This window comes from Myxine glutinosa, chromosome 7 (genome assembly GCF_964187855.1).
Source record: "Myxine glutinosa chromosome 7, kmMyxGlut1.1, whole genome shotgun sequence".
NCBI classification, from domain to species: Eukaryota; Metazoa; Chordata; class Myxini; order Myxiniformes; family Myxinidae; genus Myxine; species Myxine glutinosa.
The window spans coordinates 152,737,072-152,764,661 of record NC_136267.1 but is presented as its reverse complement, the minus strand read 5'-3'; the positions used below and the strand labels follow the sequence as shown (position 1 = coordinate 152,764,661).

The following is a 27,590-nucleotide window of genomic DNA, read 5'->3' as shown; positions in this document are numbered from 1 at the left end:
ATGAGAACAAGCCAATTCGATTTTGGTTGAGGTCCAGATCCATATCCTATCAGTAGGATACAAAATGTAAACTGTTCAGCCTGGTCGAGGTACGTGCCCTACCAAGTGCTATTCTAGTTTACGATGCAATTGAAGGTGGAAATGCGTATCGTTCTGTTGTACCATTGAAGCATATTGGCTAGCATCTTCATCCTCCCTCCTCCCTGTCCCCACCACCCAAGAGCACTTAGCTTTCTGAGCAAACACAGGCAGATGCCTATGACGTCAGCCTAATGAAGTGTTTTTGTGTGCTTGTTGCTTCTGAAACTCGGCAGAAGAGCAAACAGTGGCGACGCATGCTCCTTCGGATGTGAGAGGATATCCGTGAGTTTGAGTTTATTTTTCATTTACTTGTCGTGTTTCTGAGCTTCAACGCATCTTACGGTGCTTTAGTGTCAAACGTGTCTTTGGAACAGTGTGTCCCATTTGGTGTAAAGAAACGCTGGCCTGAATAGTGTAGTAAAATAACAACTATTTGATTAAACGGTTATTTTCATGCAAATTGTATATGATGTCATTGATGTTTGTGTGTCCCATTCTGCAAAGGTAAACGACTCAACGAGCGTTTGGCTTTGACAAAGATGAAAGTTGTGTGCTATGTTTTATTTATTTATGATATTTCAATATGCCATCTTGCACCATGTTCTGATCATTGGTGCACGGACGAGCTTCAGAGATGACTGTGGACCACTCGTTGAACGATGCATTCGTTCTTTCCTTTTTAGATTTTATCCGATAGTTTTTCGGAAGCATGTTTGAAAGCGGATTGTTTATACAGCCAAAGCCCCTTTATGCACTCTGTAGCTATTGCTGGAATTTGAGGCATGCTTTGCTAGCTGCCAGTGGGGCTGCCCGCAACTAATCACTGGTTCTTATGGGCATTGTCCAATTTGTGCTTGAATGTTCCCATTACTGATTGGCTTCTTACATCGCTGCTTGGGAGTGACAAGCTGGTGATGCTTATAATTTCGGCCAAAGTTCTTCGTGAATTTATTTGGTCTGTTTTATTTGTTATTTTGCATTGGCAGACATATCTGTAGGTTGTGTACATTGCTATATGGCTATGAAACCCAAAACACCTGGATATATAAAGATTACTTGGCAAGACATCCCGATAGCGTTAAATGGTTTACAAACGTAGGCTATCACGTGCCGGCATTTTCTTGTGTTGCTGTTTGTTTCTTTGGAGGGACATGATGATTCTATAACAAGTTTGCATGAGCTTCCATCCATTTGTTCTTTAAATCCATTTCAAAACGTTTGCCATTAATACATGTCCATTAGAGCTGAATCTCCTTTTATTTTTTCCTTTGCAAAATCTAGGCCGTGGAAGAGTGATGAGATTAAGAGCAAAATATGCAACTTGTCTGTGTGAATGGAGTGTTGGGTTCGGTAAGGTCAATTGTGGTATAAAATGTTGTTGGTAGGAAAAGGAAAGGTGACATGAGATGCCTACACCACCACCCTGAAGCCCTTGGGGGGAAGAGTGGGATTTGGTAGCCTCAGGAAGGCAGTTCCACAAACTTTGACAGAGGAACAAAAGAGCAGAGGTGTGCAGTCTGTGTGGATTTTAAGTTTAACCAGGAGGGGATTACCGGAGGAATGTGTTGTGGAGGAGCTAGAGAGAATCTGAGCGGAGAGAGCAAGACTGGAAGGAGATGCAGTTAAATAAAAAGTCCTCCAACCAGTTTGTGCCCATGACAGCAACAGGCTTTGTGGCTTTTCCTTATTACCTTTGCCACCAAAGGTTGATGGAGGTTGTTTTTCATTTGTCTGTCCGTTTGTGAACAGGATATCTCAAAAAGTTGTGGATGGATTCTGACGAGATTTGGCAGAAATGTAGCGTATGGCACAAGGACGAAATGGTTAGATTTTGGTGAAGATCCGGATACGGATCCGGCTACTAGAATATTTGAAGTGATTCTTCACCATTGGGAGATCGGGCCAAAAACGCTACATAGCAGGATATCTCAAAAAGTTGCGGACGGATTTGGACAAAACCTGGTGGACCGGTTGGGTGTCTGACAAGGACGGTTTGATTCGATTTTTGTGAAGATCTGAATATGGATTCATTGAATTTTTAAGGGATTCTTCACCATTGGGAGATGGGGCCAAAAACGATACATAGCAGGATATCTCAAAAAGTTATGGATGGATTCGGATGAAACGTTTTGGACAGGTTATGTGTGAGACCAGGAAGAATCGATTCAATTTTGATGAATAATATTTCTACAATATATAAATTCTGTATTGCGATTTTCTGGTCTACTCTGAGATACAAACTGTAAACTGTTCACCAGGTGGAGGTATGCTCTCTAATGAGTGCCGTTCTAGTTCTGGGATATGTCAATAATAATCAATAATGCTTGACATACTTCCAAAACGATGACAGGCAGTTTGAAGCAGGCACACCAGCCCAGAATGAAGGATCAGTATTCTATTGAACCATGGACAAAAAGGCCCAGTGCTGTGAGTAGTTATGATTTAGAATGATGCGCAGTATGCGGGTGGCTTTGGGGACCATCTTTTCTATATTGGTGCCCAAGGGAGGCCGAGGCTGTTGGTGAGGCCGAGCAAGTCAAGAGACAGAACCTCTTCCAGTGATTGATCATGGAAACAGATGGTTGGGTTTGTTTGACTATCCTTCATGAACGACAGGGTGGGATACTTTCCAGGATTGAACGACATGCTGAATTTCTTAGACCAGCACCTAATGAATTGCATATCGGCAGAGAGCAAGCTAGTTGCTGTCTGTTTGTCGGTGGGATAGAGTGTGATGTACTGTGGAGTTGGCTACATGAAGGAATACGAGGGAGCGTTGGCGAAGTAATTTGTATCGTGTATTATCACCAAGACTTGGGTTCAAGATCAGAAGAGGAGAGGATTGCATCGATATTTGCAGAACCATTTTCAAAACACCTATTTACAGTTTTTACAAATGCCAGGTCTGGTGCGAATTTATTTTGCAATCATCCGAGCAGGTGGTACCTGCTGAAAGTGAGTTTCTGCTTTTATTCAACCTTTGGACTCTTCACTGTGAAAAGCTACCTTTTCTAAGTATATGTATACGTACGATAAGGAAAGGCAAACAGACAGCCTGCATATTGGGGCTGGCCTGATGTGCCATAGATTGGCCATGGGAATTCATCATTGTGGGCTGGCGTAGAGAAGGTCAGCGTGATTTACTGTGTCCTTTTTGCCTCCTAATTATTGCATGGTTTGTATAAATTTTTGCGGTTTGTTTTGAGGGGAGCTGGTTTAGCAACTGCGAGTGTAATTTGAGATTCTTCTTGGCATATGGAGCGCATTGAGCATCTGCCAAGGATAATTTATGTTAACTTGGCTGCAGCTGTGTTGCCTGTTGCTGCTTTGGTTATGCTCATTTATTTCTTTTTCAAATAATCAGTGGCTTTGGATCTGCATGTGCGTGGCTCAGACGAGGTAACAAATGGGGTCACGTTGTAGAGGCTCCCTTTACCAGCCACGATTCTTGAATTTCATTCAAGAGGAAGTTTTGCTGCTGCTTGGATGCTCCTGCGTGGTGATTAATGCGCGATGCCAACACGGCAGCGTAGATATTCGTGAGACTTTTGTGGTAATCGACAAAATGTTTTGCCGATGAAGTGGTCGCTAAAGACACGTGGAACAAGTTTTGTTTGTTCAAGTGGTGTGCTCTCGTGTGTGACGAGTACCTGAGTTCAGAATACAGAAAAGACATCGGTTCCTTTGCTTGCATGTCCTATGCGTACATGCTTCTTTTGCTCTTTACTGATGCGCAAGCAGCGTTTGCTCATGACAGAGGGCGATATGAATTTGCGTAAAGTTACTTTCCTGCACACTTGCAGTACAAAATGCTTGCCCTCAGGATGGTTGCTCAGCAGTTGTAAACTAGATATTTGCGATCGCCAAGGGTAATTCTCCCACTGCACCTGCAATCCAATGATTGCTACATTATGTTGGGACTGTCACATGACCTTGACCTTCACCATTTAGGGATAGATTGTACATTAAGAAAATATGTCCCTGTCTACAATATATCCATAAAGCTCAACATAGTGAAAATCGGAGGAAAGTTATTCAGTTATGATCAAAAAGGTGTTTTTAGTTAATTATGTCACAATCCAAAAAAGTAGGTTAAGGACACAAAACAAATATCAGGTGCACAATATTAGTGCAGGTACACTATTATGATGCAATAACATCTTGGAAAGCCAAGCGGTCTGTGAAATTCCACATTGACAAAATTGAGCAATGACAAAAAACTTTTGTTTCAGACCACCATTTGAACTTGACCTTTAACCTGAGTGGTATGAATGGTGTAAATTAAGTGTTAATGTACCTTGATCTAGGCTACTTAGTGGACAATTTCATTATGATTGGACAAACCTTGAGTTGTGGTTAAAAAAAAAAAGTAATTCGGTCATGGCCTTCAAATTAGGTCATGGTTAAAAAAATTAGGTCAACCCCGCATACTTCCTATTCCTGTTAATGATGCAAAATTTCATTCAGAAAGTCCCAGCTGGATCTGAGATACAACTCAGATATTGACAGAAAAAGGAAGAAACCCAACCCTTCTATTCCCCCTCTTCGATTGGATTGCGCAATTCCACGACTTTCTTGCTCAGCTCCGTGAGAGTTTGCTTCCTACATTTTTTGAAGATTTGACTTTTCAAATGTCCCATTGGAAATGTAATCACAGGAATTTAAGTCGGGGCCGGGATCGTGCTGTGTCATCCCACATTGGTGTCTGTCGGGAAACTTGAAAGAAATGTCACCGTCTTCAAAACCTTCTTGGAGAAAGTCAAGGACGACTCTCACAGTATGAGTTGTGTATGCTCCTTCATACAAACCATTGTGTTCCGCTGTCTCAGCATTTGTTCTACCATCGTAGTTAAAAGGCCTAGTTTGATCCCTGTCCAAATTAACTTATCTATTAGAATACGAACTGAACCAATGAATAAGGCCATAGAGAATGTTAAAAAAGTACTGGCAAGCTTCCCCCCAAGATTGTCTTGATCTATGATATGAAGTGATGACTACTGCTGCAAGATAAATTGAAATCACATAATTTTGTGGGCCACTTGGTGACTTGCCCAATTCATCCTTGATGTATGCCTATTCAATAATTTATTGGAAATATTACTGGTACACACAGGCATGGTGTCGAGGTCTTTCACCGTCACCTGATTGCACATTAAGGCATCCTCCTGTAGTACTTCTCAAAGGACTGTTCATCATTACGCAATGACCTCACAAGGCATTGGTGGTTTTGTTCTCCATTCAAAATTCTTCAGCGCTGTCATGGGGGGGGGGGGGGTGTGTTGGGTGGAGGTCGTGGGAACGGTTCCAGCCCGCCCATATATTTCTGGAACCAGCTTGCTCGACCTGATGTTCGGCCGGGGAAGGAAATTTGTAATTTGTTCAGGGTACCGTTGCTAATCATCTACTCGTTGTGAAAGGCACCATGAGATCTTTGACACTGATGACAAGTGCAGACAGACTGATCTTCTGGTTTGACTTCCTTCTGAGGGACGTTATGTACATCAATGCATGCGAAACACCACGATGATGGGTTAGATCTCGGTTGACATTCGAACCAAGGCCAGACCGCTCGAATGCAAGTGCGCTCACCCAGCTCCCCTGCCGGCCCGCGTTTGCAACGCAGTGTATGTTGTGGTTTATGGCGGGACAACTTGGTATTTCTTCAGCAATCTGCTCGTGCTACTTTCCCATATACTGAATTCCGTTCATGAGGACTATATACTGAATCCACGATGAAGCATTTCCTCGGTTCATTTGAAAAGCAAAAACCTACAAATAAACCAACTTTATGTGCGATGCATATTAGTCGGTCATAAACCGGACACACGTCCTCTTAAGCCAAGTGGTGAGTGCGCCACTTTGTGTCTGTATCCATATTTCCATGCATCGTCATTTCAATCCATTGTAGGTGTGGCCACACTGCTTTCTGCCTTTTTATGGCTTTGCTTCCAATTATCCTTCATATGTTGTCATATCAAAGAGCATGCCAGTTCCCCAGTCAAGAATTTCGAGTTTATTATTACGTTAGTTGTATAAAAGGCCATCAAAAATGATGGTGTCGAACAGTTTATTCGACGGTTCAGCCTCGTGAGCGTGCCAAAGTCTGAAGCCTTGGCTTTGTCCCGTCAGGTGTGCTTTATCTTTTTTAAATTTAATATATCATACCGACGGAAATGAACACTCGTTTTACTCTGTGTGTGTGTGTTACACATCATGTGCAGCAAATTTCACCTCCCTGCACCTTGTATTTATTATTTGGAAAAAATAAAAATAAAACGCTTCCGTACACCGCCCCTGAGGCTTGGTTTGCAAGCCACTGTCTACAATTCCAATAGAAGAGACGTCATTACTCTTTTATGGAAAATGTTTTTCACGACTCAAATTAAAAAACTTTAAAACCTCACTCGAATTGTCCCCTGAGGAAGGTGGGGGGAGGTGCAGACATCAGTACAAACTGCCATTGTGTTTTATATGCGAGATTAGGCCTACAGTGGAAAAAAATTCTCCACTGGAAGCCTATTGTTCTTCTTCTTCTTATTATTATTATTACCTCTGCCACCAAAGGTGGATTGAGGTTATGTTTTCACCCTTTGTATGTTTGTAGGTTTGTGAACAAGATATCTCAAAAAGTTGTGGACGGATTTGGACGAAATTTGGCGGAGAGGTAGTGAATGCGACGAGGTTGAAATGATTGGATTTTGGTGAAGATCCGGATCCAGCTACTAGGATTATTTAATTTTACTAAATGATTCTTCGCCATTGAGAGATGAGGCGAAACCTGATGTATAACATAATATTTAAAAAAGTTGTGGACGAGTTGTCTAAACTTGGAGGATGAGTTGGTTCAGTGACGAGAACAAGCTGATTAAATTTTGGTTCTGGTCCGAATCCAGATCCGGCCTATCAGTGGGATGCAAATCATTAACTGTTCAGCCTGGCAGAGGTTTGCGCTCTACCGAGTTTAGTTCTAGTTTATTATTTCCATGCACTGATGAAGTGCCAGAAACCTGTACTCAAATTAAACCAAAGGGGTCTACCAGAACTTATTTGCAAAATGTATTTTTGGACCACTCTTGCTAGTTTACTCTCCTGTATTTGGTAGGTAGCATCTCATGCTTTTATGCTGACCTCCTGACTGTAATTATACGTCTTCAAATCGTATTTCTGACCCAGGATGCATTTCCTGTGCAGTTGCCTTTTGCTTTATTATGGCAGAGCCTCCCGCACAGCAACGCCATTTTTTGAGCATTGCTTTGAACATTGGAATGTTTTCGTCCACTTGCCTTCTCACATTTGGATGCAGCGACAATAATTAAAGGCAACAAGGAACTTTGCCTTATTCGGTTCATGAAAGTGCTTGCTTAAATGGCCAGATTTTGATCGTACTGGATAGCGGTTCTGCTTCCTCGGTAATACCGAAACTTCTTCCCATGGAACGCTAATGGCAAGAGGGCCTTGCATGGACTAACATGCCTGCCAAAGATTAACTTTCTATGTGTCTGGTGCGTTTAACATTGTTGCAGTGTTGACATTCTGAATTTCGTGCTTCACCTCTCCTGAGTTGACTTGTGAAAGGGGAGTGTTCTCATTTTTTTTTTTTTTTTGGTCCCCCTCTATCTGTTGGAAGGGAATGTGACTATCTTTCTTAAAATCCACATTGCAGCTTGGCTTTGCCTGTTGCTCATTCAAATGTGTTGATTATATTTTAGGATTTTGTTTGTCGTACTCGGAACTAATTGTTTTTTGGATGTTAAACTCTTCCTAAACAATGCAAAGACACTTTATTCACTTTTTTTTTTTCTTTATTACTTCCACTACTGAAGATTGATGGAGTTTATGATTTCACCCCAGTCTGTCTGTCTATCTGTTTGTCTGTGAGCAGGATATCTCAAAAGGTTGTGGATGGGTTCGGGCAAAATTTCGTAAGGTTGTGGATGGGTTCGGGCAAAATTTCGTGGACATGTTCCGCGTGTGACAAATTGATTTGATTTTGTTGAAGATCTGGATCCAGATACTAGAATTTTTTGAAGTGATTCTTCATCATTGAGCGATAAGGCCAAAAACAATATATATAGCATGATATCTTAGTTTTGGATGTATTCGGACAAAACTTAGTGGATGAGTTGGGTAGGTGAGAATAACAAGCCGTTTAGTTTTTGTTTAAGTTCCAGATGCAGAACCCGCCTATCAGTGGAATAAAAAACGTAAATTGTTCAACCTGGTAGAGGTATGCGCTTTACCAAGTGTCGTTGGTGTTTTATCTTTTTCCACTTTCAAGATATATGAAAAGGATTTGCATATGAAGCAAATGTTGCAGCGTTTTGTTGGTTTTATTTCTGGATTGACAGGTCGCTGAACCTCTGGCTGTCATTCGAGCTTTTAAGCGCAAGTCTAGTCTTGCATTGATTTTATAACTTATTTTTTGTTATTGTGCTTCACATTCCTAAGTGCTGTCGGCGAAGTTTGGTCCAATGAGAAAATGCAGGTCATATTACACAGTTCGTTTTGTATCCAAAGTACAGATTGCAGATTTGTCCACATAATAGAAAGGTAATTGTTTGCCTCTTCATAGTGCATGTTATAATGATTTTTGGAAGCTTGTCTTTTATTCTGCTTTTTATTTTCCTTGCTTCACATTTTGTTACCTCTGCTGCTGATGGTGGACTGAGGTTATGTTTTCACCTCTGTCTTCAGGATATACAGTGTCTGTCTTTATATATATATATATATATATATATATATATATATATATATATATATATATATATATATATATATATATATATATATATATATATAAATAAAGTAGAGTTGGCCTCTGTGTCTGTATCCTGATCTATGTGTGATCTCTAAGATCTCGAGAACCCGTGGACGGATTTGCGAGCGGAAAGTACTGTTCGACTCGGGATGGTCCCAGGAATGTCACGGAGACATAAAAATTTAAAAAATTTCGGGTTTTAAAATTAGCGTATTACGCATAATTAGCACTAGCAGAAGAGAGAGGGATTCGAAGGGAGGGAGCGCAGCGCTTCTAGCGCTTCTGACTACAGCACACCTTAAAATTAAAAAAAACTTCGGGTTTTAAAATTAGTGTGTTACGCGTAATTAGCGCTAGCAGAAGAGAGAGGGATTCGAAGGGAGGGAGCGCAGCGCTTCTAGCGCTTCTGACTACAGCACACCTTAAAATTAAAAAAACTTCGGGTTTTAAAATTAGTGTGTTACGCGTAATTAGCGCTAGCAGAAGAGGGAGGGAATCTAAGGGAGGGAGCGCAGTGCTCCCTCCAGCGCTTCTGTTAGCGTAATTAGCGTATTTCGGAACGTTAATTTTTCAACTTCATTATTCGGAATCAGTACGTCCCAGAGAACCTTCGTAACGTTAATTTTTCAACTTCATCCGATTGACATGGGACCAACGGCATGTGACAAAGAGTGAAACATACAGGCTACATTTATTTGACGACAATGAGTTCCGACTTCCGACCTCGGTGGGATGACAGGCTGAGTCAACCCCCCTGGTGTGAAGGGGGAGGAGGAGGCAGGGAGGGGGAAGAGAAGGGGAGGGGAACGAGGGGGGAGGGGGAGGGGGAGGAGGGGAAGGGGGAGGGGGAAGGGGGAAGGGGGAGGGGAGGGGGGGGGAGGGGAACGGGGGGGGAGGGGGGAGGGGAGGGGCCCTTCTTCCCCTGGGCACCCCCGCACCCTTCCCTCCCCCCCCTTCCCCCTCCCCCCCCCCTCCCCCCCCCTTCCCCCCTCCCCCCCCCCATTCCCCTCCCCCTCCCTCTTCCCCCTCCCCTCCTCCTCCCCCCGCTTCCCCCCTCCCCCCCTCCCCCCCCCGTTCCCCTCCCCCTCCTCTTCCCCCTCCCCTCCTCCTCCCACTCCCGTGCAAAGCCGGGTACCTCTGCTAGTATATATATATATATATATATATATATATATATATATATATATATATACACAAAGAATTAAGTTAAGCACCCCCCCCGTTTTTTTACAACCTCGCACATTACAAGTTTGTTGTCGTCAAAACAGTGTAATATACCCATGATATTGCTATATTTTCTGGAGAAGTGATATTATGGTCACATAAAAACATAACAATCATGCCGTTTTCAATATTTTATTCTGAATAATTTAAGGTGAAATTTTTTGGGAATTTTAGGCATATTTTCACCTCAATTTAAGTATGGAGCTATAGGTCCATCACGGACAGTGTGGATGACGTTTATGTTTTCTAACGTACAGTCATTGTTCTGAGAAGACCTCTAGCGATCTTTGCGTCAATAACGTGTGTAGGACCCACGTGATCGGATCACTGACTCAACCCTACGTCTCATAGACCCTGTAAGCCGTCGTATGCGTTGCTGTGGCAGGTTGTTCCATTCCCGATGTAATGCACGTTCCAATTCATCCAGATTGGCTATTGGAGGGACCATCTTCGCAATTTGTCGTCCCAACATGTCCCAAACGTGCTCGAGGGGGTTCAGGTCAGGACTGTACGCAGGCCAGGGGATGGTTGTCACAGCACCTTGCTCCATCCGATCACGTGGGTCCTACACACGTTATTGACGCAAAGATCGCTAGAGGTCTTCTCAGAACAATGACTGTACGTTAGAAAACATAAACGTCATCCACACTGTCCGTGATGGACCTATAGCTCCATACTTAAATTGAGGTGAAAATATGCCTAAAATTCCCAAAAAATTTCACCTTAAATTATTCAGAATAAAATATTGAAAACGGCATGATTGTTATGTTTTTATGTGACCATAATATCACTTCTCCAGAAAATATAGCAATATCATGGGTATATTACACTGTTTTGACGACAACAAACTTGTAATGTGCGAGGTTGTAAAAAAACGGGGGGGTGCTTAACTTAATTCTTTGTGTATATATATATATATATATATATATATATATATATATATATATATATATATATATATATATATATATATATATATATATATATACTGATATCTTGCCAAAATTTTGTCATTGGGCTGCAGCACACGAGCTCGCTTCTCCTGCACTCAGCTCTTGACCGCCTGCCCCATCATTTCTTCCGATTTCATTGCATGCTTTCAATGGTATGCTGCTTTGTCATACACTCCAAGCCTGATGTAGTTTCCAAACACCAAAACCATTTTAATGCAACACAAGAGCTGCCTCTTTACTGCTGCACAGCCAGAATTGGCAGAAGGGCCTTGGGCTTTTGTGGGAGATTATATAGGGAGTGGTGAGTGTTGCTCGACTGAGTTCCTCCATGTTCACCTCCTATTATTACTGTGCCCTTTATTAGGTGCGATGACAATTTTTTTTGGAAATTTTCAACTTATTCCGATTGTGCTGAGCATTCCTTGTATTGTCGTTGGCCAGTGATTTTATTGTATTTTTATTTATTTATATTTGCTGCTTCCTTGGTTTGTCAGCCCAGTTTTGTAATCTCGTTTCAATACAGTTGCTTGGGGGTGCACATACAATATCTGCTTGATATTGACCGAGAACTTGAGTTCAGAGCTTGTTGTCTTCCTGCTTCCTCCTGCCGTCATTGTTCAATCATACTTGTTCTGCCCAAAGGTACTTGCAGTAATAATCCATCTTCCACGCGTGCATTTCCAGCTGACATTGTCCATTGTGTCGAGTTGCTTTCATTACCTTAATTTTGCAGCTGAGTTGTGCTGCATTTTCCTAAGGCCAACTGTCATGTTAACCGTCGATGAATTTTTTTGCTTTGTTGAAGCAGTTGAAATATTGATGGAACATTTCAAGTAGATAGACGAACGCTCTGTTGGCTCGGAACGATAATTATGCTTCACAGCTGGCGTTTTCATTCAGTTTGTTCCTGTTTTATTTTATTACCTCCACCACCAAAGTTGGATGGAGGTTATGTTTTCACCCTTGTCTGTTTGTGTTTGTGAACAAAATATCTCAAAAAGTTGTGGATGGATTCGGATGAAATTTGGCAGAGATGTAGCGTATGTCACAAGGACGAAATGATTAGATTTTGGTGAAGATCCGGATTCGGATCTGGCTGCAAGAAGTTTTTAAAAGTGATTCTTCACCCTTAGGAGATAGGGACAAAAACGATACATTGCATGATATCTCAAACTTGTGGACTAATTTGAAACTTGGTGGACTGGTTGGGTGTCTGACAAGGACAAATATATTCCATTTTGTTGAAGATCTGAATATGGATTCAGATATGAGAATTATTTAATTTTTTTAATTGATTCTTCACCTTTGGGAGATGGGTCCAAAAATGATGTAGCAGGATATCTCAAAAAGTTTTCGATGGATTTGCACGAAACTTGTTGGACATGTGTGAGTGACAAGGAAAAATCGATTCGATTTTTGGTGAATATCTGAATATGGATTCGGATATGAGAATTTTTTAAATGTGATTCTTCACCATTGAGTGATGTGTCCAACCAGGTGGAGGTATGCTCTCTACTGAGTGCCGTTCTAGTTTTAATATATTGTTTTTGCATGAGGCCATTATCAGTTTGGAGCTTATTTTGGCATCAGGTTTACATTTGTGAGGCAATAATATTTTCCTTCCTTGTCTCACTTAAACCATCCTGATGTTTCTGGAAATGTAAGATTAACATTGATGCAGTTCTTCATGCGATTGAACCATTTCCTGGAATACAATGGCCTCAAATTAGATTGAATGGAACAGAAATAGATCATGTTGAAGGAGGCCTTCATCCTGCAGTGGACTAAATAGGCTGAATGAGTCGAGCGTCTCGTGAGACTTTTCCGAGTGCGTGCTGAGTTTGCAAGGTGCCTTTTTTAATTTTTTAAATCTTTTATTTTGATTTTTTTGGTTCTTTTCCTCTATCAGTAATGATGCTGTTTTTTTTTTTTTGAACAATTTTTTAAAGTGTGATTTGTGCAAAATATTGATTAAATGAAGATGCATGCTTAATGGATACCATTCAAAGATCTGTGGTCATCCCATCTCTTGTGAACGGTCGTTGGAGGAAAAGACATTTTTGGCCATACTGGGTGTTTTTATGCCTCCAACCCCGAAGGTGGCCCGAGGCATTGTTTTCAGGTTGTCTGTCCTTACGGCTAAACCTCGTTTTTCTCAGAAACCACATGTCCAATTGAGATTAAACCTTCACGGTAGGAGTGACACCCATGCAGAATGTTTTTATCATGATTGTGACGTCGTAGGTCACGTGGTATGGCAGCCATCTTCGAATAAATGCAAATAATTTAAAAATTCTCAGAAACCGCTGAATGCAAAAATTTGAAACTTGGCACATTGTCAAGTACTCCCAATGGGGAGCAAAAGCATGATGATGATATAATCAGTGAAGTGGTAGACCAGCCAAAAATGTTTGTCAAATTCCTTTTCCTAAAAATCTGAAATTGCATGCACATGATCCAAGACCGATTTGTGTTAAAATATGAAACTTATGACATCATAGGTCACATGGTTTGGCAGCCAAATTGGATTTAACTTAAAACCTTAAAAAAACATCGGAAAACCGATGCCCCCGAGAAACGGCGAATTCAAGGGACACGGCCGTGAATAGAGAAACAGGTCACATTTTATCAACCATGAATACGCTGAACCGGCAAATACCGGGGTCCGCAAATACTGGGGTCTGACGGTATTAAATTTATGACATCATGGGTCACATGGTTTGATAGCCATACATTTGAAAACCTTAAAAAAAACATCTTCTCCCAAACCACCAAATTGATTGAATCGAAACTTTGCATGTGTCATTGACTAGGCATGTCGATTAAAAGATGATCACGAAAACTTCATTGGTCACATGGTGTGGCAACCATATTGGATTGAAGGAAATATTATATAATTATATCTCTGAAACCGCTTACCTATTGATGCAAAATGTTGCAAATATCATCTAACACCATTGTTGCATATTGTTGCATATAGTTGGAAAATGATGACATTGTAGGGCATGTGGTTTGGCAGCCATCTTGGATAGAAAAACGAACCTTATCCGATCAACACGAAACTTCACAAACGTGATCCCCTACCCATACATATATGCTGAGTGTACATTTTTAAGGCCATATGTCACGTGGTGTGGCAGCCTTATTATCCTGAAAGCCGATAATTAAAAATGTTCCTTCACTGAAACTGCTTCACCGATCAATGTGAAACCTGTCATGGCTGGTGAAAATGTGATACTTGAAAACAGCTGAAGGGATATAAATCAAACTTGGTTTTTTTTAGGATAGTGAACGAGGGCATCTACCCATTGTGGGACTATGTCGAGGCATGTTGGTGACAGTCGCATTGCTGTAGTTATTTAAAAAAACAAAAACTTTTTGCATTGATTCTAGGTACATGCAAATGGCCCTTCAAATGGTTTGAATACAACACAAACACACAACATGCATTTTAAGGCCATGTTCCCTGCTAGAGCGGGGGTTAGCCTAAAGCGGGGGTTTTTGTTGGTTTGAATGTTACTGATATATAATTAGTAAGTACTCTTTCCCTCCCTTCCCCCACCCCACCCTCTTTTCCCTACCTCCCATTGGGATTGACCCTGGAGGCCTGGCCTTATTCTGGTGATTGTCGGTATTGTGATGATCATGTTAATTTCTATCTAATGAGCACTGTTCCATTTAATTTCCTTGCTTGTTCACAGAAATATGTCAGCATTTGCTTTCTGTTGCATTTCCATTTTCTTCACATCACTCTCGGTTCACAGGCGAGCTCAGTGGTCGTAACATACTTGTTTTGAGCTTTTAGTTCTGGGTTTGATGGACCTGATTGGTCATTTGATGACTGACCAGGCTCTCTCCCTCGGCCTAACAGGCAGTACGTTACATCAAAGAATATACTGTACCTTATTTTGGAGGAAGTTTAAGTGAGGCGTCTCATCTGCTTGCCTTTCCTGGATGCTAAAGTTTTTTTTTCTTCTTCTTCTTCTTCTTCTTCTTCTTCTTCTTTTTCTCCTTCACTTTTGCTCCTTTTGTTTTCCCTTAAATAGTAAGCCTTTGTATACCGATACCCGAGTGAAGTTATTAATTGCCACCCTAACATTTTACATCTTGCAACAGAGCGGTGACCTTTCAGGGTTGGTGCTCATCCGCAGAATCTGCTTCATTAAAACCAGGCTTTGATCAGAGCAGGTCATGGATAAAGGACGACCGTGGTTATGATGATTATGACAATAATGATGATGCCCACTTAATTAATAAGACTGAGCAAAGTGAAGTTGAGGCCTTTTACTCCTGCTATTTGAAACACCAACCCATACCTGCAGAAGACAGATTTTTTTGGAATACCTGCCGCATTTTCCATCCAATCGGCATGTAACTTTGTCAGGCCCTTGCTTTTACCATTGCCCACATTTCTTATTTTGTCAACTTGCTTGTGGGGATGGCTTTGAAGGCCATAAAATGCAAGTTGATGAGTTTCTGTCGTGTTGGGAAAGGAGGTGCACAGAGCACACTGCACAAGTGCAAGCGCTTCGACTCTTGCCAATATAGATGGTTTGGCCCAAATTTTCCGAGCTCAAACCAGGAAAAGGCTGGAATCCTGAATCCATTTTCCAGGAATTCCCAGGAATCAACTATTTACTGGGAAGAAACACTAGCTTGGGCCATTTTTTGAAAAGCTTTTCTCAGCTCAAGCTCAAAAATTAGGTTTGCACAATCTCAAATCTATCATACGTGGCGTGGCAGCTGTGTGGCACAATTGCTGAACACAGAAGGTAATGAGCACGAAAATATTATCCTGAACTTTGTGTTTACCGGAACTTTCAGTAGAGTCCTTTTTCATCTCATTCGCACAAGGGCCTCAGCCGACGTTCCACAAAATTGTCAAGGATGGTTGTGGACGCTCATTACCTGGTATCAAAATATTTTTAAACCAGGACTACCAATGCCCCTAAAAGTAGCTTGTGTGTGTAATAATATGCAATATGTAAACTTTGGTGTACTGTTACATGGATTACAAGAATGTGAAGAAACATGGACAAACATCCATGTTGTGAATGGGATTTTAACCTGGCCTCCCAGCATCGTGATGGGAATGCTAACTGGTGCCCTTAGTGCGGTGGGGTATCTCAAACACCTTTTACATCTTGCGAACCACGTCAAAATTCCCGCCACACTAACGGAGGGTTTGAGTCCCTTTCCTCTCCCCACTGTGCACTACTTCTATCATCTTTCGACTCATTTCAGTGAGCCGTTGACTTTTTATGATGCCAGCTCTTATAATGCAAAGAAAGCTCCTTCCTTGCTCTCCATTATCGTCTTGCATGCGGCATTTTCTTCCAATTCCTTGGATTCGATCTCAGCAAATTTTCCCTCATCAGATGCTCCCGTTGGAATTCTGCGTTTCTGCAAAATTATCGCAATTAGTGGAAAAAAAAGTCATTTGATATCGGTAATGTTGGTCTTATCCTCACACACAAGATTGTCTTGTCCTCACATGCCGTATACTGTACTTTGGGCAATTTCTCATGCACTCGCAAAGCTTCAAGTGCTTCGATGTCCCTCATCGCTCATCCCTTTATACCTTCTCCTTGCGTGATGTCCGCTCTGCCTGCCACTTAGCAGCGCAATCCTCTGATTTCCTGGTCTACAACACCTGACAGTTTTGTGGACTTTTATTATTATTCTTTTTAATCTTGCAAATGACTTTCACTACAATGACATCATGAATTTACAAGGATTATTATTCCAAGACATTCACATGCCATTTGCTTCCGTCGCTCTGGGTTCTTGAGTTAAAGCTGAAAGTGGATTTCATTATATTTTTCCACGTCGGAATATTTCGTTTGCAGCTGGTTACATCATTTTCTGGGATCTTGGCCGTGCCGTTGCCAGTAAGCTCGTGCTCATTTTGCTGACGCCGGAAGGATGAGAGATTGAGTGAACCCACCTCGTGTTATTTCTACGGCGCGACATGGACCCAAATAAGCGAACTCTATTCAACCTCGAGACGCAAAGATCTTGAGCCTGCACCAGGCTTCATGTTTGAATTTAAATGTTGCCAACACAAGCTGCAGCAAACGGCCATTTCGCAGCACTAGATCCTTTTTCTGCAGCTCAGCAGCATCAAGGTTACGGAACCCAAATGTACTTCCAAACTCGTCCATCTATTGGGTTCAACCCGGTTGAAAGACTTTTTTCCGAAGCCCTTGCCGTTCCGGCTGGCATGGTGCTTTCTGGTGGTGGGGTGCTTCCTGCCAAACCATCGGGCGATTGTTGTTGATCTATAGCCCCTCCATTCCCTGTCCTATCACATTCCATTCCACATCGTCACTCATCCTCGGCATGTATATCCATTAAGCGTTGCATACGTTCTACGCTCCCACAAGTACACATCAAACTTCAGTCCAAAGATAAATTTATTCCTTCTGGTGAATATATTCAGATCTATTGCTTATATCGTTTTGATAGTTCAATCAAAATGCTTCAAATTTGACAAGTAGATACAATTATAATTGGATATTCAGTGCTGCAGTTTTTGTTTCTTGGCTACAAGGGTAACATTTGTGAAGGATCTTTGTTATTTAACTTTTATCAGCTTTTTTTTGGGGAGGAAAGTTTGACATTTGTTTTTAATGAGTGACAAACATGTTTGAAAAATTTCATTTTCTTGAGAGTTGGTTTCATTTCCCCACTTGACCTCCATTGAAAGTGAGAAGACTATCTCGACATGCAAATTGGATGATAGATACTCACTGGTCATAGGGTGGCACCACAGTTCTTCCTTGACACCTATCCGCTTCATATGACATATGGGTTTTTTGCTTGTTCTGAGTTTGAGTACGGCTGTTTGTGAAATTAAATTTCTTTATCCCACACCGCTTTCCAGGATGCATTGGATGGTTGAGGCTTGGGTTGTGAGTTATTGAGACCAAGGCACACCGTCTGCTTTTTGCCTTCTACAGACATGCCCCATGACTTGCCCCATGAAGCCAAGGGCCTACATTTCACCAACCTTAGATAAATGGGTGGTATCTAGCTTTTGTTCACCTTCGTGCAAGCTATAATTGCTCCACCTGCTGTTTCCACCCTTCCTGCCCCCGTCCTCCCAGGTAAACACGCTTGTGTGAAGGTCTGGAATTGTGTGTGTGTGTGTGTATATATATATAATATAATATGTTTATATATATATATATATTTCCCATTAATGTCTAAGTTATTCACCCATTTCATTTCTTGTTGCCCACGTTTGAACGCCCTCATTCAACTCCGTCAACCTCTTCCCCACAGACGTTTTACATTTTTCCTTACTGGGACCTCGTGTCATATTGTACGGACATCCAATAAATCTCGTGTTCCTTGCGACTTCAGTTGCCTTTGCCAGTTATTTTCTGAGTAAGCTCATCCCTAAAACCCACATGTTTGTCTTTCACCCAATGAATAACTTTGATCCCCATGCGATAATACATTTCAGATCGCTTGTTTGGTGTTTACTGCACGTCTTTCTTGTGATTAATCTATCTCCAAGTTCTTGCCTTTCCGTGCTGTCCATCACACTGTTCTACAGTGGACTCGCTTGTGTCTGTCAGAGTTGCTTACCCATGAGACGACAACATGTTTGCCCACTGGGAGTAAAATTTATGGTACATCCCAATTTCTTGTGACACCTGAAGTCCAAGCAAGCGTACCGTTTAACTGCAGTGTTCCCCACCACGTTTGTGTGATTATTATTTTCATCCTCCTTCGTGGATTAAATCAGGTCCACTACTAACTCGTGCCAACCCATTCTTTTTTCATAATTTTGGCACAAATATTTATCCAGTTGTCTTGCTGTATCAGATTGTTTGTTTCAAGGCGTCTCTTTCTGGTTATTTAGGCTAAATTTAGGCAAATCTCATGTCCTCTTATACGGTGGTTTTCCTTTATGTTGGTTATTTATTATTTGGAGAATCCCCTCGGTTTCCAATTGTTTGTTACCACACCTGAGACTCGCATCGTGCCTCCAGTAGGGTATGATTTTCCGATAGACGGGGAACTTTGAGTTTAAAGGTTGCTCTGTGCTGTTCCCTAGTTCCGCCACACCCTGACTTTGCACCGTGTTTGGAAGCCGAGCTATAAACACATCCCTATTGTTATTTTGTATCCTATTTATAGCAAGTGCAATACCAAAAAGGGTGGAGGGTGAGAGACAGGACTTTGTGCAGGGTTGCTGTGTGCAAGTATTGTTCTCATCCCATTCCTCACTTCCACCCTCTTCCGCTGTACACGTTGTAAACGTTTTATTTATTTATTTTAAACTCGACATGGGACAACGATTTTGTATTTGTACGTGATGTTTTGTGTTTGTTTGTAGCGATGCATTTACCACTTTTATCGCTAAGCATTTATACCTGTAATTAGCATCACCTGGAAATTCGGTACTTGCTTTTTCTCATTATCCAAGATGATACAGTTGTTCAAAATCCCATGGAATCTCACAAGAGAGTTGGTCTTTGGGTCCGATTAACGATAATGGGATGCATATTTTGAGCAAGTGTTGGATTAAACGATTACACAGGTGTAATATAACCAGGATGCCAAATAAAATGTTGTTGCTGCCACTATTGACAAATTGCTTCATTTAAAAAACTGGTACTCTACTGGGTTTGTAGTCGAAGTCCTAGTTATTGCTCTTCTTGCGGAGCATTAAGTATAAAGGAGGTGACAGCAGGACATTGCGAAGGTGGGTGACAGCCTGGTGGCAGACCATGGTATGATCCATCCTTGTTTCCCAACAAAGGCTTTCATTCAGTGGTTGTCATGGTGACTGCTGCTGTTGTTCAAGCCTATAAAGGCGTTTCTGCTTTTTTATTCCTTCACTTTGTATTTTGTTTGTGCTCTCAAGTACTATAATAGCACTTGTTTCTTTACACATGACGCTGTGGTCCCCAACTCTGCTCGCATTGATTATGTCGGTGTACTATCAGTTGCTGACATTTTAGTCCCAAGTCTACTCCTGGCAATGTTTGCTGTTTATTAAATTTTTTAATCCCCACGTCACAAGGGGAGAGTTGTTAATTATTAATTGACCTTTGCATCACAGGTGTTTTTTTTTTGTTTTTTTTCCTACAGCTATGCTTTTTTGGTGCAGTGCTTGTAGTTTTTTTTTTTTTTTTTTTTTTTTTTTTAAACACAACAGGTTAATGACTGGTTGGCATTTATCTAATAGGATAACAATGATTGTTAGACCCCAACCAGGCATTAAACCATTTGGGAGCTCGTGTTTTAGGTGCTGTCCGAGCATCCGTCCATACCCTCCACTCGAAGATTACTGGACAGATTTCTTAAATATTTGGCACATTTATGCAAGAACATCTAGGCACCAGGCAAGTCGAATTATTTTTGGATCGGAGCCAAAGGTCGAGACATTTTGTTCTGAATTTTGTCATTTTAAAATAATCTATGGAAGAGAATAGTACAGGGTTGTATATGCTTTTGGGAATAATTATTTATTAATATACACTTTACCATCTCCACTACAAACACACAACTTTTAATTATTTATTTATGTACACTTTACCATCTCCACCAACACCACAACTTTGAATAATTTATTTATATCTAGTTTATCATCAACACAACCGACATGCATCTCTGAATTATTCATATACCTTTTACTATTCTACAACCTCCATACCACCTTGAATTGGTTATTTGTTTAAATACTTTAATACAATCTGCACAATGAACATTCAACCTCGTTTTTTAACCTCCACAATTGTTCCCACGTTATTGTGGGATTTGCCACAGGACGTTTTTTTGGCCCAAGTGTTTCATGAACCGCTGGCCATGCAGGTCTGTTGCTCGACCCACATACGCCACCTTGAATTCTCTATTTTTATACACTTTACCATCGTTGCCACACACACGCACACGCACAGACACACACGCACAGACACACACGTACAGACACATATGCACATATGCAAATATGTATACACATATGTATCCACATATATGCACATTATACACATATATACATACACACACACACACACACACACACACACACACACACACACACACACACACACACACACACACACACACACACACACACACACACACACACACACACACACACACACACACACACACACACACACACACACACACACACACACACACACACACACACACACACGTACACATGTCCCACATGAATATATCCCACATGTATATACATGTTTAAAGTGTACGTGCCCTTCCCCCCTCCCCCGCCCGGCAACGCTGGGTACTTCTGCTGGCACTAATAAAATAAAAACGAAGAAATATCTCGGTAATTTCATGAAACTCGGTGGAATTGGATGAAATTCGCTCGGTGAATTCACTCAGTGTATTCGGCTCGGTTCACTCGGTTTAAAGAAAAAGCGAAAATGTCGACATGTTGCTGTCTGTGTCATGTTGGGCGGTGTATGATACCTGTTGGCTGTTGGGCGGTGATATGGTGTATTTTTAAAAATATATCGATAAAATCGATAAAAAAAAGTTGTCCATCGATAAAAATAAAATCATATGGTGAGTTAGATTGGAGATAAAGGCGTGAGAGAGACTCAATGGCCTTGAAGTTACAGGCCTTTGAGAATTCATTTCGTTCTATAAACGGCAACTTTCATCGGATTTTCTTCCCGTTTTTTTTCAACCGAGTCTAAAACTGTTAGCGACTGTGAAAAATGAAATGATATATCGAATTTTTAATATGTATCGACACGTTGCCGTCGGTGTCATGTTGGGCGGTGTATGATACACCATGACGCGATTTTTAAAAAATATATCTCTGCATTTTCCCGCGTGTGTGGAATGTTCTCAATTATTGCTGACACCGAGTCTAAAACCATCGATAAAAATGAAATCATATGGTGAGTTAGATTGGAGATAAAGGCGTGAGAGAGCCTCAATGGCCTTGAAGTTACAGGCCTTTGAGAATTCATTTCGTTCTATAAACGGCAACTTTCATTGGATTTTCTTCCCGTTTTTTTTCAACCGAGTCTAAAACTATGTTAGCAACTGTGAAAAATGAAATGATATATCGAATTTGATTTGAAATAAAACTGGGAGAGAGAGCAAGACACCACGGGCCTACAAAACAGGCCTCAAAGCAATGCGAGTTAATAAAATGGTGGATATTTGTTTATAATTATATGAAGCCACTCCCAGAATGGGTGGAGCTACTCTGCAAACCGAGTAAGCCACACCCCGGACAGACGCCTAACAGACAATCATCTACGGCTATTATAATATAGATATATATACAGACTTGGCATTTAATATGGAATATTTTTTTTTCTTGACTTGGGTTTACTTTCTTAACTCAGAATATCAATCTGGTGAGTTTCTTTTACACTTTGGTGATTTATTTGTTGAAAGAACCATGTCACTGATTGTCTGTCGCAGCAAGACGTCAACAACAGGATTATATCACAGGTGGCGTGGCAAAATGTACGGACAGGTGCATTTGATGTATGGCTTCACAGTCGGGTATACAAGGGTTGTTGTGTTCTGAATTAGAGGAAAACAACTGCTGCACGTCTCCAAAAGTTATTGCCGCTTCCTCTGGAGATGGTCCGTCAACTTGACAATGCTGTTTGTCATGGAGTGGTGGCTTTACGAAATTACGGCATGAAACAGCGTGCTATTGCTCGGCAGTATGGCATCACTCAAGGTCAGGTGTCAAAGATCCTGAAACGAAATGCTCAGAGGGGTGTCCCGACTCTAATACCGAGGCTAGGACGTCCCCGCAGAACCACAAGGAGGGATGATCGCCAGCTGCACCGGTTAGTCCGCAATGGCCGTACCAAGTCAGCTAATCGGCTTCGGGCTGAGTGGCAGCAACTGACAAATGTGCCTGTATCCAGAAGCCTAGTCAACCAACGACTGGTTCAAGCAGGCTTTCGTGCCAGGCGTCCCCTGAGAAAGCCACGACTGACCAGACAACACCGCCAGCGCCGATTGCAGTGGGCCAGAGCACCGTCAATGGCAGCCAGGACACTGGAATCACGTGATCTTCAGTGACGAGTCTAGAATTCTGGTCTATCGTCAAGATGGCCGCGTCCGAGTGCGTAGACAAGTGCATGAAGCCTACAACAAAGATTGTATAGTGCCAAGAGTCCAAGCTGGAGGTGGTGGGGTGACCATTTCGGCTGCTTTTCATGCAGGGGGCAAAACTGACCTGGTTGTCCTGAATGGAATCCTGAACCAGTTCAAGTACAGGGCCATTCTGGAAGAAACATTGCTTCCATTTGCTAGTGCAGCCTTTCGAGGAAACTTTGTCTTCCAAGATGACAATGCACGGCCTCATCCTGCTCACATGATCCAACACTTTCTTGCTGACCGTGGTGTAGAGCATATGGAGTGGCCTGCCATGAACCCGGATATGAATCTGATAGAGAACTTGTGGGCAGAATTAACGCGTCAAATCGACCACTTGGACCAGCAGCCGACCTCTGTGCGTGAATTGCAGCAGGCTATTGTCACTGCATGGCAAGCGATTCCTGTCCAAACCTTGGCAAATCTCGTGAACAGCATGCCTCAACGTGTACGTGCTCTCCTGAATGCTCGTGGGGGTTACACGAAGTACTGAACTGTAATTTTACTGTCCGTAATCCCTGTCGTAATTTAACTCTTTTTTTTTGTTAAAAATTTTTTGGGCTAATGTGCAAAATAAAGAGATACTTCTGGTAAACGTACAGAAGTTTAACACAGTACTGTCCGTGAATTGAGTTCGATATCAGTTTACATCACTTTCAAGGATCAATTTATTTGTTTCGAAATGTCAAATGTGGTTTTTGTTTCTTTTAAAGGTCACATTAACAAAATCTAGAATAATTTCAACATAATTCCAATGAACTTTTGGTTCTAAGACATCTTGAAAAGTAAGTTCACCCCCACAAAAAAAATATTCCATATTAAATGCCAAGTCTGTATATACACATAATATTTTATATATATAATATACGTCCTTGAATTATTTAAGCCTCTCATGGCATAGGGCAGTGGTTTCCAACCTGGGGGGTGGGGGGGGTGTGCTCCCCTTGTTGGGCGTGAGGTGGGTACAGGTGGGCATGAGGTCATGTGAATTTTTTTTTCTTTTAATGTCTAATTCGGCTTAAATATTCAAGAATTGATAACTTAAGGTAGATATTTCGACCAACACCAACGATCTCTGCCTTGCAATACCCCCAAGACCTTCAAACATCGTGCCAGCTCTATGCCTGCTGCCACCTGTGAATGACTCCACAATCAATGGATTTGTTGATGGGCTGAGATGCCATAAAGTAAGTAGCTTCATGATTTGAAGTTGGTCTTGCTGCTTTATTATGGTTTTGCATGTTATACCTAACAAATATATTCGGTATTACATTATTTTGTATGTAAGAATTAGAAGTGTTGTAAAATTTCTTTCCATAAAAAAAATAGGGGGGCATGAGGGTTTGGTGAAAACCAAAAAGGGGGGAGGCATCATGCCAAAATGTTTGGGAACCACTGTCAGGGGAAGGCTTACTGCTGTTGTAGGGTTTTTTTTCCTAAAATTAGTACCCCCAATTTTTAATGGTACCACAGAGTTTCTTGGTCCCATGGGAGTACTAAACCGCGATTATTTAAACTAGTGAGATTCCCGTGCTCAGCATGGGTGGGAGGCCAAAAGCAAACAGGCAATGCAGATATGGCGAATGCTGAAGCATGAAACCAATAAATTCCACATTCCTGTGGCACCCTCAGTCGCACGTCAGACATGGACCGCAAGTTCGTGAAGGACTTCCATGAAAAATGTACCCGTTCGCAAACAAACGGGTACGTTCACGTATAGAAACATCGATCGTGGGTCCGTGGCGAATCTGCATATGGCGGTCCGCGAAGTTCACGTTTAGAAAGTAGAAACCATCACGGTATGTCGTCATTTACTTGAACTCGATATCTTTTTTTTATTCCAAACAACATAACTCCAATCGCAAATTAATCACAAAATAAACTTTTAACAACATTGTTAATGTTTCCTTCATTGTAAAAACTACCAAGTCAGCAGTTAAAAGGATTTTGAGCCGATAGGTGTTACGGCCTTGGCAAGATCGATGGAGACAGCGATCTGTTAGCGTATACACCGCCCAAATAGCTATGTGGAATTCTCTCATGTAGAGATTAAACTCGTCGTTTGAACTTTGGCCGAGGTCATTATTTACTTTTAATGATGTTTATATACGAATCAAAAAGAAGATAATTGGTTTTGGGTCGTCCTTTCCACATATCTCGTGGGATTGTGAGTTGGAGAGACCACCGTGAGTGATGGCGGGGAGGGGGTTGGCATTCTCTCAAGCAGGATTCAACCCATGACCTTATAAAAGGTCTTTGTCCGAGGTCACCGAGTCCAATCGGTGCAGCCGTTTGTGCGGCACCCGGGAAAATAACGTTATGCGGGAGTCCAAACCTGAAAATGCTGGAGGCCAAAGCTGAAATTGGAAAAACAATATAGCCCATTTTACTCCAGGGCATCCCAGGATTACCCACCCCAAATTTTGTTGCGATCTGTTCAGCCATTTTTGCGGTACTTAGACAGACAGACATTTGGTGAATTATAGTAGGATTCTTATTAATTTTTTTAATGTCTCCGCCAACGAAGTCACCAGAGGCATTATGTTTTCGGGTTGTCCTTGATGTCTGTCCACGATAGGTTTACGTTGCCGCGATAACATAAGAACAGCTGAAGGGATTGAAGTCGAACTTGGTTCAAGTATGTATAATGATGTAAAGATTAACTGATTATATTATGGGGTCAACATGGCAAAGTTCAGAAGTCCTGTTAAGTAAACATTATTTTTTCATGGTTTCATTGAGGTCATGTCACCAGAGGCATTATTTGATTGTTAACTTATAAATTCCATCGATACCCCAGTGATGGGGTTTTGACCAAACTTGATGTAAGTATATATTATGATGCACAGATTAAATTATTACATTTTGGTGTTGAAGGTCAGAGGTCATGTCAGGTAAAAATGTGATAATTTGAGAACAACTGAAGGGATTTAAATCAAACTTCGCACAAATATGTATGATTATATAATAATGTGGGCGGAGGTATATCGGTCGAGGAGTGCCATTCTAGTTTCTTCCTACACTCCAACCACTCCAAATTTCCAAACTGCATAGATTTCTGAGGTGTATATTGGAACAGGCTGGGACAATTTGCATCAATAATGTGAATATAGATTACGTGGGGTTGATAATTATTTGACCTTGGCCTTTTTGAGGTCATGACCCAATTATAGACATAACATTTTCACCCTAACTTGACTTCGGCTTGTCTGATTGTAACAAAATTGCCTCGATAGCCTTGAGCAAGACTTAATTGAATATTGCTTAATTTGAGATTGAGGAAGACTTAATTTAATATTGCATAATTTATGCTTAATTTACATCATATCCCCTCAGGTTAAAGGTCAAGGACTTACACCCTCCCCCCCCCCCCCCCCCACTCGTCCCCCACACTCGGAGTTTTAAACCACCATTTAAGGTTTTCTCCCCTTTTCTGCCAATGTCTGAGCTGCATCTTGGATCTGACTGGGACTTTCAGAATGAAATTTTGCATTTATAATTGGCATATGATGTATATGGAGTTGATGTAATTTTTTTGGCCTTAACATACTTTTAAGGTCATGATATGATTATAGCCATTTAAACTTTTTTTTTTTCTTTTTTTTTTTTTACCATGACGACTTTTTCACCATAATGGACCGAATGGCATCTTGCTGCACCAATGTTCCTTGTTATTCCATGTTACTTGTTGGAACTTAGCGTCCTGTAAAGGGTAATGATTTTGGTATGATTAGTATAATTTTGCGATATTGTGTTGTCACATGGATTTCCACACTGGCATGCAAAGGTGTCGGAGGTTGGGGGGAAAGGGTTAGTTGGGGTGGGGGGGGGGGGGGTGGAAAGTGACACTTTTGGCCCTATCTGGGTGTCTTACCACATTGACAACCATCTATGGAAGTTTTTAACAAGTCTTCATCTGGACTTGGATGGAGACCTGAGTGCGCACACGTGTGTGTGTGTGTGTGTGTGTGTGTGTGTGTGTGTGTGTGTGTGTGTGTGTGTGTGTGTGTGTGTGTGTGTGTGTGTGTGTGTGTGTGTGTGTGTTTGTATACACACACACATACACACATACACACACACATATACACACACACAAATTGTTTTTGGATCGAGGAAGTGAGATACATGGAATCATAGCCACAGTTCCTGTCATTGTTTCAACGCTTTCTGACCTAGGGCCTGTGCCAGGACGTAACCTCAGTCTGACGCCACTTATTGAATATAAATTTGTTTTTGCACTGAATTGTACTTGGTGATGTATGCATCGAATCTCGTACCATTGTGCAAATTAACTGCCCAAATACAAATTACGTATGCAAAAGGGCAGCACTTTTATTTATTTAACGAATTTTTCATTGTAGCTTTTCCTTTTCCTTTTTTTTCCTTATTTTTATGTCCTTTTGTTTTCTCTGCATAAATCTGCATTTGTCACATGTCTGTCATATTCCCTT

General features: G+C 41.4%; 1 protein-coding gene across 11 annotated transcripts in view; it reads left to right on the top strand.

The window, feature by feature from the left end:
* The window catches only part of LOC137431748 (uncharacterized), a 180,388-nt gene that overhangs the window by 25,851 nt on the left and 126,947 nt on the right, over positions 1-27,590 (top strand). For 2 of the 11 annotated variants that reach the window (XM_068123416.2, XM_068123411.2), the window contains exon 2: positions 11,540-11,658. The exons of 7 other annotated variants lie outside the window; for them this stretch is intronic. The gene's annotated coding sequence lies outside the window, so the exon portion shown is untranslated. Of the gene's footprint in view, positions 1-264; positions 364-11,539; positions 11,659-27,590 lie in introns of those variants that run through there. 2 more of the 11 variants (XM_068123419.2, XM_068123417.2) reach the window with 2 other exon arrangements.